We start from the raw sequence: 17,055 nt of genomic DNA on the forward strand, positions 1-17,055 counted from the left end.
CAGCGTCAAGAAGAGCTTCTTTCCATTTCTTCACTTTCTCTGAATCTTCCCCGAACTTGGACTCATGCTTAGCCATAGCAATCTTATAACTCTTTCTGCCCCCTCTCACTTCATTTGGATTCACTTTATAAAACACTGGTAGAATGGTGATGTTGTTTTGCTCCTTGCACTCCATAATCTTCGCCATCTCTGTCACGCACCATTCTGATGAAGCATAGTTCTCAGAGAAAACAATAATTGCGATGCACGACTCTTCAATGGCCTTCATAAGCATCGATATATTGTGTCCCTTTTTTAGTTCCTCGCTATCTCGGAAAGTGTATATTCCAATCTGGTGTAAAGCTTCGTAGAGATGGCCGACGAAGTTGTGACGTACGTCCGTGCCTCTGAAACTCAAGAAGGCATCGTAAATCTTTTTGGATTCTGATGAAGAAGCCATTGGCCAATGGTGAAGTTGGACAATCAGCAACGACTATTAGCTTAAGTTTTGATAGGGTGTTTTCAGGTAGTTCGTTCACCACTTGATCTCGTTGATTTATACTTAGAGGACAGAGATGCATGACATTTTTTTAATCCTTAGGAAAATGGTGTAGAGGTGTGAACGCATGGACTTACTGTCACTCGAAGACCGCGCTCCACCGCGTTATTCGGACTGTCAGCGTGACACAAGCTTCTCTGTGGCCGGCAAAAGTAGTGAATTTTATAGATCACTGCACGAACCGACGAGCAACATTAGGGCGGTGGATTCTCGTGATCTAGGTCATGGGTTCGGTGATAAAAAAAACTTTGCTGGGCTTCCACGAAGTTTCCCTTGCTACGTAATTATTTTGCACATGACCTACTCAAGAGATATATAATGAGACAACCAAGTTTCCCAGCAAAAACTGATAGTAGATCTATTAATTAAAATAGAAATTTGGAAAAAAAAAATGGTGCTTAAGTATAGACCAAGATATGTACATGTAATAGGTATGAACACGTTGACTTATTTTCATTAAAGACCGCGCACCAGCTTCGACCTCTTTAGTCTTCAGTTTTCCTTTTTTAATTGAAGTATTTGATGTCATTAGGTTAGCTTTTGTCATAGGCTCACTAATATAACAAAACAAACTGCTGGCTTCCTCGAAAGGGCATTCCCAACCTCCGAGTAGCTGCTGTTTCTTTGGTGAATAATCATTTAACAAATGTCTACCCAGAAGAGAGATGATTATAAGCACAATTAAGTATATCAGCAAAGAATGAACACTGGAGACTTATTTTCACTGAAGACGGTATAGCACAGATGTGTTACTACTATTGAAACTTTAAAAAATCGCGGTGCTTAAGTATGGACCAAGATTTCAAATAGGTATGAACACCTGGATTATTTTCACGGAGGATCACATAGCACAGCGTTACTCGGATTGTCCATTGACACAAAATTTCTTTGTTTCATGCTGAATTTATTATAAGTTGTTGATTAATTTGGCCGGTTAACATGGGAGAATGATATGGGTGACCTCGAATGGCACCTACCAAATAAATATTACAAAATTGTGAGTACTTTGGAGTTCCTTTTGGACACGGTTTGGGTATTTTTAAGTTTTGTAGATACAACATTTTACCTGATGTATGATTTGGTATGAAGTCAAAATTTTTATGAAATGGATTTCGTTAAAGTCTTCGTCTTTTATAGGACAACTGGTCATCTCTTATAATTTTGGCATGAATTTGGGGTATAACACATATATCGAGCATATTGTTGCGAAATAAAAATGAACACTCATAATATTTTCACTAACTAAATGGGCGCTTAGCTGCTGGCCCCAACAAAAATTGATAATTAAAAAAAAAAAAAAAAGCGAACATCTTCATGCTTACCCGACCGCGTTTTCATATTTTAGTGTTCATTAAAAACCCACCCTTCTTCTTTGTTCCTCCGTCTCTATCTATATGGACCACGTGACTCGGTTTTCAGGTAATTCACTCACAATTTGATCTTCTTGTTGATTTAGTATTGTACAAGGACACAGATGAATGGCTTTTTTTTGGGGTAGGGTCAAAAAACAATAATACCATATTCATTAATACTATTAGAACTTTGAAGAATGATGGTGCTTAAGGATGGACCAAGATACCTAATACTAATAGGTGCGAACACATGGACTTATACTCACCGAAGATGGCTTTTATGACTATACGTTTGAGAAAAATTATTACTTGGGTTTTGCAAGAAGATATAGGGATTCCAAATTTTGTCATCTGGCAAATAGTGACCATAAAGTATCTTGTATGACTTCCCCGTTGCATATAGTCTATACATATTTATAAAATCGCATTATTCATGGCTTGATGGCAAAGAAATAATGATAATTGTTACTTGATCAGCCGTAATTTTTTTTTTTTTGGTTTTGTGAATACAAGTTTACTTAAAGAATGATTACATATGTTAAATTTTTTTTAAAAAATAGGTTGGTTTTCATTATGGGCTTCGTCCTTCATAGGACGGCCAATCATTCTCTATAATTGAGGTATGAATTATAGATATGACACATATGCTAAAACGTTTTCTTGAAATAGAATTGTAAACTTACAATGGGCACTTAAGTGTCGGCCTACCCAAAAGGAAAAGAAAACTAACATCTTCATGCTTACCAGACGAGTTTTTAATTTTAGCGTTCATTAAAGAGCCCAACCACCCTTGATTTTACCAAAAAAATACTCTTCCCCCCCCTAAAAACTCCCCTTCCTTCCCGGCCCCCCCCTCCAACTACTCCTATTTTTTTTTTTTTTTTCCCGGGGGGGGCCTCCCTCCCCAATGCCCTGCCCCCCCCCCCCCCCCCCCCCCTTTTTTTTTTTTTGGCTTTTAATATTTTATTTTTTTCTTTTTTTTTTTTTTTTATTTTTTTATCTTCCTCTCTTTTACTCCCCCCCTTTTTTTTTTTTTTTTTTACAACTTATAACTTTTAAACCCTCCTTCCCCCCTTTTTTTTTTATTTTTATTTTTTTTTTTATTTTTTTTTTTTATAAAAAAATAAAAATAAAAAAATAAAAAAAAAAAAAAAAAAAAAAAAAAAAAAAAAAAGAGCCCAACCTTTCTCTTTGATCCTCCATCTTTATACCCATTTCGTTTGAAGGGAAGAAAGTCTTACATGAACTAGGTCTTCGTACCCCCAACATCATTTTATCTTACCTAAAAAATCCGTGCTAGGAATTGAAGGATTAATTTTGGTTATTTTTCAAATTTAACAAAAAATGTTAACACTACACTAATATTGTGCAAATCATTTTAGTAATCATTAGATATACATTTGAAGGATAACTTTGGCAAATTTATGTGAATTCTGAAAATACACATTTCATAATTGTCTAGATTATGAATTGAAAATTACAATGTAGAAATTACATTTGAAAACTTCAAATTACAGTAAATTCTTCTTATCATGATATAGAAAAAAAATTACCATTATATCAAATTTCTCAAAGATCGTTTAAACATCTTCCTTGTGCATTTTAGTTGTCATACTCTTAACGTTTGTGAGTGATTTGCAGTCTTATAAAAAGAAGCATTATCTTTTCCTAGTTTGTGTATTAATCGATCTCAGTTTTAGGCTACGCACGTATAAAAAATATACTATATGAGGAAATCTCTCTAATAGTTAAAAAAAAAAATATCATTAGGGTTGTCTCTATGTGTGGTTTATAAATAGTTTCCATTTTCTTTAATCACATAAATCTTCGGGAGACTGAATTCCGAATGAGAAAAGCACTGTGGACTTATATAGAAATTGGTAAAATTAAAGTTATGTGGATCAAAATTGTTGACAATCTGCAGTTTTTATTCCTGTTTATATTTAATTTTTTCATTCTCAATCATTGAAATGTAATGGGTGAGAAGGTGAATCAGACGAAAAGGAAGCGACATATATTGATATTCTAAATATGGATATGTTGTATATACAAATTATTAGATTAACGAGTCAACAACGGCTCATCCACACTAGTTTTCTTCTTATTGTGAGAAAACTTTAGATGCTTTGAAAGCATCGTTGGATCAGCCATCCAACTAATTAATTCAATATCAGGTGCCATGAAGTATTTACTTTCCTCTAAAGAAAAATATTACGAGGAAACGTCACAGGCAAACAAGCAATAGAACAAAGTTTGTACAGACTCAAATCGTGTCGAATTTTAATCGATGACAAGGCTTAATGATACAGACTCGATAAGGTAACTAGATGTAAATCATCTATCAGGATTTAATCGACAACACAGGTTGAAAACACAAAAGTACTATGCCGAAACTTAATTGACGATACAATACTCAGGATAAAAATACACCTTGAAATTTAACCGGGAACATGAATCTGAAAGATATGTATAGAATAAGATAAAGTGCAATGCAGGAATGCAAGGGTAAAGATAAATTAGCTTGATTTGAGCGGATTTGATGGCGGAGTATATGATGAGTGATTGGTGATATATTTAGTGACTTATTTAGACAACTAGGCAAATCTGGTACCGATGCAAATTATTGTATGGGGATCCGCGTACATCAATGGCCACATAACGTGTATGTGATTATCATCACTCTCGTGCCATTCACGTGCATGTTATCGTCCATGTGCCAAGCACGTGCCCATTGACTTCCGAACTGTTCGTGGTGTCAACAGCAATTTATTGCTTTTTCGCTTTTGGAAAGTTTTGATGATTTCAAGCAATCCTAACAAGAACACTTGTAGTTCACTTCTGTGATAGGAAAAACCTACTACTATAGTGATAAACAATCACTCAAACTTGTGCAAACATAATAATCAACTAGATTAATTGAATAGATCTCGTGTATGCTTCATTCCATCATTGAGACACCTTATATATTCTATGAGGATACTATACCACGAAAGCGCTTGCGTATGGCAATGGCTAGGCAGCAATAGTGCACCCATCAGCCTTATCACAGGCATGGCCAACCACATCCGGTTGACGGCTAGATAGCCATCAAAGTATTGGCCACTAAGAGGGTCTAGTTCGAGATGGGACGAATGGGCATGCTGTGACAGGGTATTTCCTAGAGTTTTGCAATAGAAAGAGGCGTGGGCTAGTGTTGGACCTCGATGCAATAATGGAGAATTCGTACACCAATGCATTCTTCGTGATCCTACTTGGTGAGTCTCTAGATGAATTGTGGTTGGAGTATATTATGTCACACTCTTGGAGCATTGTCCTAGCACCAGCATTAGCATCAAAGCAGTGCATACTGGCTCAATCAATCATATGTCTAGGGACAGTTCTCTAGTGATTTGTTGAAAACGAAAGAAGAAGAGGGTGTCGGAGGCGTCTGGTAGAAGATAGTGTTTGGGGCATGAGTAGTAAATGGAGGAAGAGAGCGTCGTGGACTATTAATTTTCAGGCCTTCTAGGTAAGTTATGGTCAGCCTAATTTTAAGGATACCGGCTCTTATCCGAAGAAGACCAAGGACCGATCCTAAAATACCCTAAATAATAAAATCAAGTCAGGCCAGGCTGTGTTGGCGCGGGCCTTTTTGACAGCCTTAGTATATATAATGACTTCATGATAACTGCTTCTTGGTGGCTCCCATGATTTCACCTCTTCATGTAACTCCCCATGATTATCCTCGTGCTTCTATGTTTTCGCCTTCAAGCCCATGTTTTAGAGCATATGCCTCCATTGTGCGTTTACTACTCCCGATGGTGATCTTCTTTCCTGACGGCTCTCACGTCCATGTTCCTAAACCTTGTTTTTCATTGTATGCCAACTATTCCACGATCTTCTCCTTTGTAAACGTGGTCTTGCCTCAAAGTAATAACCGTTCCCTCCGAAACGCGTGCCTTTGAACCCGATCATTTTTGTCGATATTAAACTTTAAAATAACATTTCGAAGTCCTTTCAACAAACAAATAACTATTGTTAATGTTTTCATTAGCGATTCTCAATCATTCGTCATCATATTTCGAAAACGGGCACCATAATCAGATACGGGAATCACAATAATCAAGTAGAGGAATTTACACATCTTGTTTAGGATTCATTGTTCTTGATGTGAAAAAACGATAATTCGATGATCAAGAGCTTCTCCTCTATAATTCCTAAATCACTAGCATCAATAAGAATGCCCCTCACGTGTTGCGTTCTATGACGGCTTCTTATGTGAGGTTATTTGTGTATTAGGATTTGGAGGAGGGACTTGAGCTCCATTTATAGAATTTGTAACCTGAAGCGCTCATTATGGATAAGGTTTAGTCTGTCCATACTATCCAGTTCTATATTAGATTAATTAGGAAACTATATATATTTTCTTTATTAGATCAATTAATAATTACAATGATAGTTAATAAATTTCATAAATAATAATATTCTTACAGTCAATACCCACGTGTCGTGTATGTGGTTATCTTGGTTTTCGTGCCATTCTCGTGCAATTCACGTGCTTGTTATCATCCACGTGCTAAGCATGTGCCCATTGACTTTTAGGTTATTTTTGGTGACAACAGTAATTAATTACTCTTTCGCTTTTGGATATTTCATGATTCCAAGCAATACTAACAAACACACTTGCACTGCACTTCTATGATAGAAACAAACTATGATAGTGAAAAATAATCACTAAAACATGTGCATACACAATAGTCAACTAAATTAATTATATAGATCTCGTGTGTGTGCTTCATTTCACTCTCGAGACAGCTTACATGCTCCGGGAGGATCCTACACCACAAAAGAGCTCGCATATGGCAATGGATAGGCAACAATAGTGTCCCCATCGGCCTTTTCACAGGCATGGCAGACAACATCCGGTTGACAAATCGACGGCCATCAAAGTATTGGCTGCTGAGAGGGTATGGTTCGGCATGGGACGAGGGGGACGCCATGCCGGCGTATTTCCTGGAGTTTTGCAATGGAAAGAAGAATGGGTTCGTGTCGGACCACAATGCAATGATGGAGAATTCATACTCCAATGCGTTCTTCGTGAAAATACATAGTGAGTCCGCGCATGAATTGTGGGAGGAGTATATTATGTTACACTCTCGGAGCGTTGCCCTAGCACCGGCATTAGCACCAAAGCAAGGCGTAATGGCTTAATCAATCATGAGTCTATGGGTGGTTTTTGTTCTTCCTTATCTAAAAATATTTTCAATAAAATGTTCAGGAAGTATCGATCCAGGAAATATTATTAAGATTTCAATGTGTAGGAGCTTTCGTTTTCATTGCATCTTTACACAGATCTCTCTTTCTCTCTCACAACGCATACAGCTTTAAAATTTCAAAAGGATCAAAAACAAGATTTCCATCGATTTGCACCGATTAGCATTTCTCTAGAAGTCAAGAAAGAATTACTTTTTCCTTTATTAGCTTTCGGATGGCAAGTGAAATGTACAACACGACTTTTACATACATAAAAAGAGTCAAGAAGTAATTTCCTTCGCCACGTTGATTAGATTGTGAAAAAATCATTCTTTTATAGTATCATAAAGCGAGGACGTAGGATGAAGTCAGAGCTCTCCCCGCTGGTTCCTCGGGTTACTGTTCACCCGACGAAGAGTTGCCGATTCCGGCCAGGCCTGATGGCGGATTGAGTTGATTTTTGGCATCGAAGGTCGCCCTCTTTCCCTCGTCCTTCCCTCCGAACGTCGCCCCCTCTTGTGGAGTATTTCGGTCCGTATTGCACATCTACGTTCTGCTCCGTTGCTCAACCGTAGCAGTGCTGGTTTCTTTGATTCTGGGCAAACTCTCCGGGGCTTTGATCTACCTTTTGGTGGTTGAGGTAATCTAGGTGTATCCTATAAACTCCCACCCGGGATTTCTGTATTTGGGTTATGCTTGGCTTGCTGCTTTTTTTCAAGACTTTCTTTGCCGTTTCCTTGACTGGGCTGCTGTACTCCTCTGCTGTATTTGGCTGCTGTTGACTTACTGCTGCACTGACCGGTGGGTGAATGGTTGGCTGAATTCTGCTACACTTAATGCCCCTTCGGTTCATGGTGGGGAGCCATGTCTGCCCCAACTACCTATTTCTAAAGGAAAGGCTGTTCAGGAGAATGTTGGGGGGAATGCCCATTCCCGCAGGAGTATAGATGGATCTAGGGGACTTGTTGCTCTTGCTGGAACATCTATGCTGTCATCCCAACGAATTAATAGGAGCCGTAGTAGGGGAAGAGCTCTTTACAGAGAACGGGCTGCTGCTGGTGATAATGCTAAAGTTGGGCGTAGCAAAAGTAGGGGGCGTTCTCGGAATATACAGCAATCCAAACCCCCCTCCTGGGCTGCGGTTACAAGAGTGGCTGAGAAGGGATACAACTTGTCCTATATACCGCCTAGAAATGTAAATGGTAGGCCCCTTGTGGATATCACCTCTGCTATTGTCGAGGATGTTAATCCAATGTGGAAAGCATGCCTTGTAGGTTACTTTGTTGGAAGGAAGCTTCCCTTCAAACTCACCGAGGAAGCAATTAGGAAAGCTTGGGGTAGCAATGTGGTGGATATTAGGATGAATGAGAACGGTTTCTTCTTCTTTCGTATACCGGATGAAGCCTTCCGTCGGAGGATTGTGGATGGGGGTCCCATTACGATTCTCAAGGTGCCGCTAATGCTTCAGCAATGGCACCCTAAACTAGTGCTAAAGAAGGGCCAACACAATGCTTTACCTATGTGGGTCAAGTTAAAATCTATCCCTTATGCCTTATGGTCGGCGTCGGGCATTAGCGCTATAGCTAGTGCGATTGGGAAATCGCTTTATGTGGATGTACAAACAGAGCAATTGAGAAGAATTTTCTATGCTCGGGTATGTATTGAAATCTTGGCCACTCAACCTCTTCTAGATACGGTTGACATCCTCTGGAATGATGAAATTTGCTCTATCGAGGTGGAGTATGAATGGAGACCCTTGTCTTGTGAAGTTTGTGGCTTGTATTGTCACGACCCGAACCCCGCGAGCTCATCGACATCCCACCTGGCCACACTTATGTACGGTTCTCCAGGATCCAAAGGCCAACAAATTCATGCGGAAGCAAAAACAAATCCCCGTACAGAAACAATTAACATCACGATGACTTGAGACGGTAAAAACAAACTTATATACATATCCACACGTTCTATACAATTTTCCAAATCTACGGCTTCGGAGGCCATCGTACAAGCCTATGACCACTAAAACAAAAAGATTACGTGGTCGAAGCCTACTATACATCCCAAATAAAACAGCCAGCAAAGTCAAGAGGCCAACTACCCTAGGCCTCGTTCTCGCTATCCGGTACTATATCATCTCTCGCCTCCAGCTCATCCTCGTCAAGCTCGGGTGTGGCTGTTCCGCATCCGATGGCTTTACAACCTCCCATCTTCTCCCGGTACCATGACATTAGGGAATACCGAATCTCCTGGGCGGAACACTCATGGCTGAGGCGGGTGGTCCGAAAAACAACGAACCCATGACGGGGTGAGATAAAATCTCGGTAAGCTAGCCCCTAATCCTAGATTAGGGCTCTAGTGCCTCCAGACACATTTTTCAAAGTGAACAATTTCCAATAATTCTTCTTTCTTCCCAAAAATTCCACAATTTAATTCTAGAAAATTCCATTCTTTCTCCGAAAATTCTCACACCTTCTCCAATATTCTACGTTACTCCCGTTGCGGCGTTCCACGCCTCGGTCTAACAATAAAATATTCTACGTGCTCCCAGGGCCCCTTTTAGCACAACATGCCATAATATAAATGTCCACCTTACTCCAAAAATTTCCACGTTACCCTGAAAATATTCCACGGCACTCGAAAATATTCCACGTTACTCCGGAAGTATTTCACATTGCTCCAGAATATTCCACGTTACTCCGGAAATATTCCACGTTACACCAGAATATTCCACGTTACTCGCAAATATTCCACGTTACTCCACCGCCATCAAGTAAGTTCATAACATTGAGCCTCGGACCTTTATGGAACACGGCTCTATATATATACCGGGGTCTCGTACACATAGGAATACGACCCACGGATCTCGGTCTCGGACACATAGGAACACGACCGGATCAAGTCTCGGACAATTAGTCGAACACGACTCACTTTGGTCTCGGACGACTTAATTGAACACGACTTTCTTACTTTCTCGGTCTCGGACAATCAGACGAATACGGCTCACTTTGGCCTCGCACGACTTGATTGAATACGACCCCTCACATTTCCTCGGTCTCGCACAATCGGACGAATACGGCTCACTTTGGCCTCGGGACGACTTGATTGAATACGACCCTCACATTTCTCGGTCTCAGACAATCAGACGAATACGGCTCACTTTGGCCTCGGACGACTTGATTGAATACGACCCTCACATTTCCTCGGTCTCAGACAATCAGACGAATACGGCTCACTTTGGCCTCAGACGACTTGATTGAATACGACCATCACATTTCCTCAGAATCGTTCGGGATCACGTGATTCACTCACGTTAGAGAATTAATAATTCGGGATCACCCGATCAATTTATGCTACCATAGTATCCAATCCACGCCATGCGACCATATTATGCTAACGTAGCAATTTATAAATCACGTGCCATTAAAATTATACTAACGTGGAAATTTATCACGGCCAAACAATAATAATTTTCTAACATATAATTAATTTACAACCATAGTACTATACTATAATAATGTCACATTTAATAAGCACCGTGGCATAACGACTTTATGTCACATAAAAGTAACCCTAGTTAATATATTAACTAACCATGGTTCAAAAATTAACTAGAGTCAAATACTAACCTAACCTTGGTTAAACAATAGCATAAAGTAACTCTAGTTAGGGCATAAAGTAACCATAGTTACACTTTGACCACTATTATCTTCTTGACTTTACTATTCATGCAAGAACAAGCTTTCTCTCTCCTCCAAATATTCATTCTCGGCCAAGGCATAAAAATGGCCAAAAAACAACCAATTTTTCACCCAAATCTACCAAATCTCAAGTCCATTAGCATCCTAGATACCTAATATAAGGTTAGGGACCAACTTACCACTATTTTAGCAAGTTTTCCGGCAAGAAACCAAGAAAAATTTTGACCCTAATCCGGCGGCTCCGGCAACTCCTCTTGACCGGCTTTAACCCACGGAAATCCGGCGACTCCGAGTAGCTCACGGCGGTAGTCGAGCTCCGGCGGTTCAAGGCGACACCGGTGGTTGTTTGAAGAATTTTCGATGAGGGAGAGAATGAGCAAGGGTGAGTTTGGCCAAGAGAGGGAGTGACCTAGAGAGAGAAAGGGTTCTTGAAAAATGAAGAAGAAGAAAGCCAAAATAATTAATATAGGTTAAAATAATTATTGGGTGAGATATTTTGGTGTCTTGAAAGTCAAGAGGGACAAATTGGTGATTTTCTCCACCAAAAATAGTCAAAATTCGGCCAAGGGGTAAAATGACCAAAATACCCTTCGTTCCAAGTTAAAAATGGGGTATTTTTCGAGGGTAAATGGGTCCTTTCCCATATCCAAGTCCAAATCTATTTTTCCCGAACCTCTTTGGGGCGAACCGCGAAGGAATTGCACCCAGGATGAGGAAACGTCCAAAATTTTTATTTTTATTTTGAAACCCCGGAAGGTCCGACTCGCCGAATTACTGGATGTCACAATTCTTCCCTCCTTACAAAAATTTCGTCCTCGAAATTTGCAATTCTCCAATCATCTCGTTTTAGGGGGTACTGATGCCTCATCGCTACCATGCTTTCCAAAGTAGTCATTGTCGTCATTTGACACTTCGATAACGTCCTCAACAGCAATGGTTTTTATCCTTTGAACTCGTTTTCTTTGGTCCTCCATTATGTTCACCTTCCTCTTCCCTTTTGACATTCGTAAAATCTGTTGGTAGCATGCCCTTGAGTATTCAAATCACCTCTTCAATTGTCTATTGGTCCAAGAATAACATGCATACCTCACTACAATCTAGCTTTTCTAATTCCGGACTGAAGGTCTTTTCAAAGCATTGCATAAGACTCATGGCCTTTATCAACTTGCCCTCTATTATTCAAATCGAGTCGTAACCTTCTCGACTCCTTAAGCAAGTTCAAGATTACTTTCATAGTAATCTGCTCTTAATTCCATTTGAAAACCTTCAACGATCATAGTAATCTTTCGATTTTCAAGGTCATGCCTCTTCTTAGCCGGCATGTCTCATCCTTGACCACATGTAAGATCGATCCAACATTCAGTCCATTTCATTGGACACCGTAATTCTCCCCTCAAATTTCGATGAGGTCATATCTTTAGATTCCTCTCCACTATTGAACTCGTACACTCGTCTATTGAGCTTCAAGGTTTCTATCCTCAACTTCGAGGTTTCTTTTCCAAGTACTCAGAAGTCTGGATTTCCTCTTTATTCTATTCATTTCTACGACCCTTAGAAGTCCGAGTCCATTCATCGCCACATCTCAATTCCTTTCTGACCTTCGAGCTTGATGCTTCAAGTAGCCATCAAACTAGCCAATTGGAAAACTTCCAATTTAGAAGTTTAATCTCTTATTTCTCGGGGGAAGATCTGTCCCTCTATCACCAATTACACATTGCTCAATTCTCAATTATAAGCATCCGCTAATTAATCCGTCCCTCCTTAGCGATATGGGCATCGCAGTAATAATACTTGGGTAATCTCTTTGTTCCACGTGACTTTCCCTCAATTCCCTTTTACGCGATCAGTGCTCTCAACCTCCTATAGTTCACATAACGTTGAGGTTTTTCTTTATACAAGCAACGCTCTCATATCCATAAGTAATTTCATACATTAGCGTTGCCTCTCGTTCAATTCCTCTCGAAACTACTACCTTATTTTCTTGTGGTAGATATAGATTCAAAATCTTTTCCAACCAAACCATGTTTCCCAAACTTTGTCCTGGAGGACATTAGCAAACCAACTCCAGTCATACACTGAGCATTCCAACTCGTAAGGTCTTATTGTCACAGCCCTATTCGCACAACCATCTTCGATTGCCTTGTTACGCCTCAATTTCTCCCTTCCACATCACATCATTATGATTCTCTTGATCCCTTTGATTCAAACAATAATGCCATTAACAGCTTAGTCATCAACTTGACTCAAGTCCTCAAAGACTCTTTTCACGTTCATTCACACGTTACATTTCGTCCTTAGCCCATTTCATCAATGGGACAGCTCCCATGGGGAATCCTTCCACAATCTGTCTATAACAATCCATCAATCCCAGGAAACTTTAAGTTTCGGCAACTCAAATCGACCCTAGTCGATTCATCACTCATTCCAATCCTCAAAAGCTCCACAGGGATTTCATTTCCCACAAATTTCATAACCGAGGAATCTTGCCACATCAGGTCTACAATTTGTTCTCTTCTCATTTAGCATACAACGAGCATCTCCTTAGAGTCCATAAGATACTCTTAAAAGCTGTCCATGTTTCTTATGACTCCTTAAATGAGTCCCTTCATCGTCTCTCAAGACGGTAACAACCAATCCAATTATTCCTTGGATACTCAAGTTGACTATCATCGTTTCTTATCACTAGACGTAGAACATTCAAACCGCTCTTCATACATCTTACTTAAGAGCTCAAACCTTGGCCCTCGTTGTCAAGGGTCTCCACTTGGACCATACAACATTTTGTTCATTTTCGTCATTCTTTCCTTAGGAAGCATTATTGCCTTGCCCTCTTGGTTTCACAACCAACTAATGCAACCCTATCTTGATTTCATTCATTCAACTGGACATCGACATGTCCTAAGATTCAATGCCATCTACAAGACAGTTTCTCGAATTTCACTTTTAGGAATCATCCAAGTTTTGTGTCCTCTTTCTCGGTTCCGACACTCAATCTTAATATTAAGACAGGTTAGTATTTTCTCTTCCCTTCCACACTAGGGCTCTTTCCCCATGAAAGAAACTATACACTTCAGTGGCATTCTCTTACTTCGAATCCCCCTCGTCTTTCCCATTCCACGGGACGTCAATCTTGGAGCCTATGTCAACTACAGAGTTTGTACTTCAGGATTTAGATGCCACCATACTCGATATTCTTCTTCCAGAGACTCAATCACCTCGGGTGACAAGGTTTCAAGGAATCGAGGTTCCTCCTTAATCACCATAAATCCACACTTGAACATGCAACTTGACTTCCTCAAGTCACTTTGTAATTACACTCTAGACGCTTTTTTCACTTGCTCAACCAATCAATAAAATTACAAATAACCAGGACTATCAAGTCCATTCACTTTCCTTTCCCTCCACGACCATCTCATGGTCCAATCACCCCTTTAAGAACGACACCCTACTCTTTAGGGTAATAACACACAATGTCACTTCCAGTGGTCCCGATTCATCCTTAATTAATCCTATTTTATTCAACAAGATCAAACAATTGACATAACTTCTTCCTTAATTTTCCTCACGACGGAAGAAACAAAACATCAATCTCTCATTATGAGTCTTACGCCAAGGCAATAGCCGTTTCTCGCAGGCACGCTCCATGTTCCATAATGAACATTTATTTGCTCGAAATCCATGAGCAAGGGTTCTCTTATTCATATGTCTTCCAATCATCCGCCCCCTTCATTAAAATCTATTACAATTCCTCAGACTCGGGAATAACAACTAGCCATAAAGCTCCCGAATTCAAATCTACTCGGGGACTTCAGGTTTTATTCAAAGGATCCTTGACCACATTTAACATATGCTTAAATGAGTTTGAGAACTCTGTCTCACATCGGTCGATTGTCCTCGGATCCTTACAAGATTAATAGGATCTACACAATCTTTGCTCTCATGCAATCCCAGGAAAGTACTTCCATTAAGCAACTCAATGAAGGCGATCATCAATAGCCTCTTAAGGCTAATAATCGCCAGGGTCACTTTCTTTCTTTAGTGTACCCAAAACTTCTAAGGTTTTCTCACGAAACCCTCAATCTAGAGGAGGCAATTTCAATTCACTCTCTCTCCATCAAACTTAATCAATCTCACTCTTATGCATCCTTCCGCAGCTTTCTTTCAAACAATTTTCTTTTCCATTCTCTATCGTCTTTCCCACGAGCTCACTTTGCTAACAACACAATCAACAGCAGTAGTCCTATCTGCTTTGGGCAACAACGGCAGCTCCTTCTTGAGTCGCCTACCCATCGAATTTCAAATTCCTCTCAAGGTTCTCTTGACCCCTTCAACTCTAGGGTCTCGCACAACTTACAAGCTCGAGCCACACGCTCTTCCAGCGCTCATACTCTCGTGGTTCATCTTTGCTCACTTATCATGATTCCTTTCAGTTCTTGAATCTTCTCATATTTTTCATACTCGAGCAAAATGCTCATCTAGTGACCATACTCCGGTCGTTCGACCTCATTAGGTTCTTATGGCACTTGAACCACTACAATTCCCTCTAGGAATTAAAGACTTCAGGATGCTCCTCTCATTATCCGTCACCAGCAATCAACCACCCAGTGGTTCTTAGGTAACTCTCGCCATCGGCCAATTATCCAAGGGTTCCAAGTCACCCTTAACCGGTGACTATCTATCAAGTCGGCCTCAACGAGGCAATTTCTCAATTAACCACCAATTACTAGGCATGCCTCAACTAGGCCAACATCAAGCAATCATTCAAGACATTACTTCAATGAGTCGGTCGCTCATACTTTAACTATAAAGGCACATGTTCCTCTAATACGAACACAATAGATCGTCACACTTTCGGAAGATACCAGTTCAACGGGGTATGAACCTCACACGTCGTCTAATCTCTTAGTTAGATCTTTACCATAACAATCACATGATGCCAACTACATAACGGCATCCACCGCCCAGCACGAAGCCTTTAATCATGCCAATCCCAAGCGCCATCACAAATGCCAAGCAAATTTTGAAATTTCACCTTGAGGATCAACTTAGTACAATACGTCTCTTAATCAAGATCTGACTTAACCTGATACCTAGACTTTCCCTTTCAATTTATGGCCTGGGTCATTCCTGCCTCCTTGATATCTTAGAAGCCCGTCAGGAGCCCCTCCTTGTCCGGACCTCTCTGTCCCGGCGATCACTCCCCGCCCTCATCGGACCCGGTTGTTGCAGGTTGTCCCAAGTCATACATCTACGGAGGAAGTCCCGTTCCACATGTCCCATACCATGCTTCATTACGGTTTATAGGTATCCCGTCAACTTGTCCCATACCAAGCAACAGTTTATTAGGTCTGATAGTGATAAGCTTACGCGTGCACATCCCTCGACTTTCATTTTAATGCCACAAATACAAGCACCACCCGATTGTCCTCAGTTACTCGACGTACCATAGTAGTTTCAGATCAATTCTTATCTACGTAAGATCTCTAATTCCACCAATGATTGCCACATCTCATAGATCCATTGCTTACGTTCTAGCATATTCTTCAAGTTGAGTTATCGACAAACCATAATCATAGTCATATAATCCAACCGACTCTTTATTCAAAAGCAATCATCTATTAACCTCAACCACATGTACAACCTCAAAATCCATACTTAAGACTCTTCAATTTCCTGCTTGCTCGCTTATAAACCTCAATAATATCATCACCCAAGTTTACTAATAAAATAAAACGATACTAGAACCATTCGAATAAAATACAAGTTCAAGCCTATAATCCTCAAGATTGAGAAATCAATGTCTTATTCTAAGGGTCCCAATATCTAATCGTCCTCAAGTCATCACTCCTTATTACTCCAAGTCTCAATCTCATTTGATCGAGCAAACCTTGCTCTGATACCACTCCAAACGGGGATGTCACGACCCGAACCCCGCGAGCTCATCGACATCCCACCGGCCACACTTATGCAGTTCTCCAGGATCCAAAGGCCAACAAATTCATGCGGAAGCAAAAACAAATCCCCGTACAGAAACAATTAACATCACGATGACTTGAGACGGTAAAAACAAACTTATATACATATCCACACGTTCTATACAATTTTCCAAATCTACGGCTTCGGAGGCCACCGTACAAGCCTATGACCACTAAAACAAAAAGATTACGTGGTCGAAGCCTACTATACATCCCAAATAAAACAGCCAGCAAAGTCAAGAGGCCAACTACCCTAGGCC

The 17,055-nt window shown here is 40.2% G+C and overlaps 1 protein-coding gene across 1 annotated transcript in view; it reads right to left on the bottom strand.

Annotated features, from left to right (window-relative positions):
* The window catches only part of LOC115732668 (disease resistance protein RUN1-like), a 525,447-nt gene that overhangs the window by 157,480 nt on the left and 350,912 nt on the right, over positions 1 to 17,055 (bottom strand). The window lies entirely within an intron of this gene.

Source organism: Rhodamnia argentea, chromosome 3 (assembly GCF_020921035.1).
Source record: "Rhodamnia argentea isolate NSW1041297 chromosome 3, ASM2092103v1, whole genome shotgun sequence".
NCBI lineage: Eukaryota > Viridiplantae > Streptophyta > Magnoliopsida > Myrtales > Myrtaceae > Rhodamnia > Rhodamnia argentea.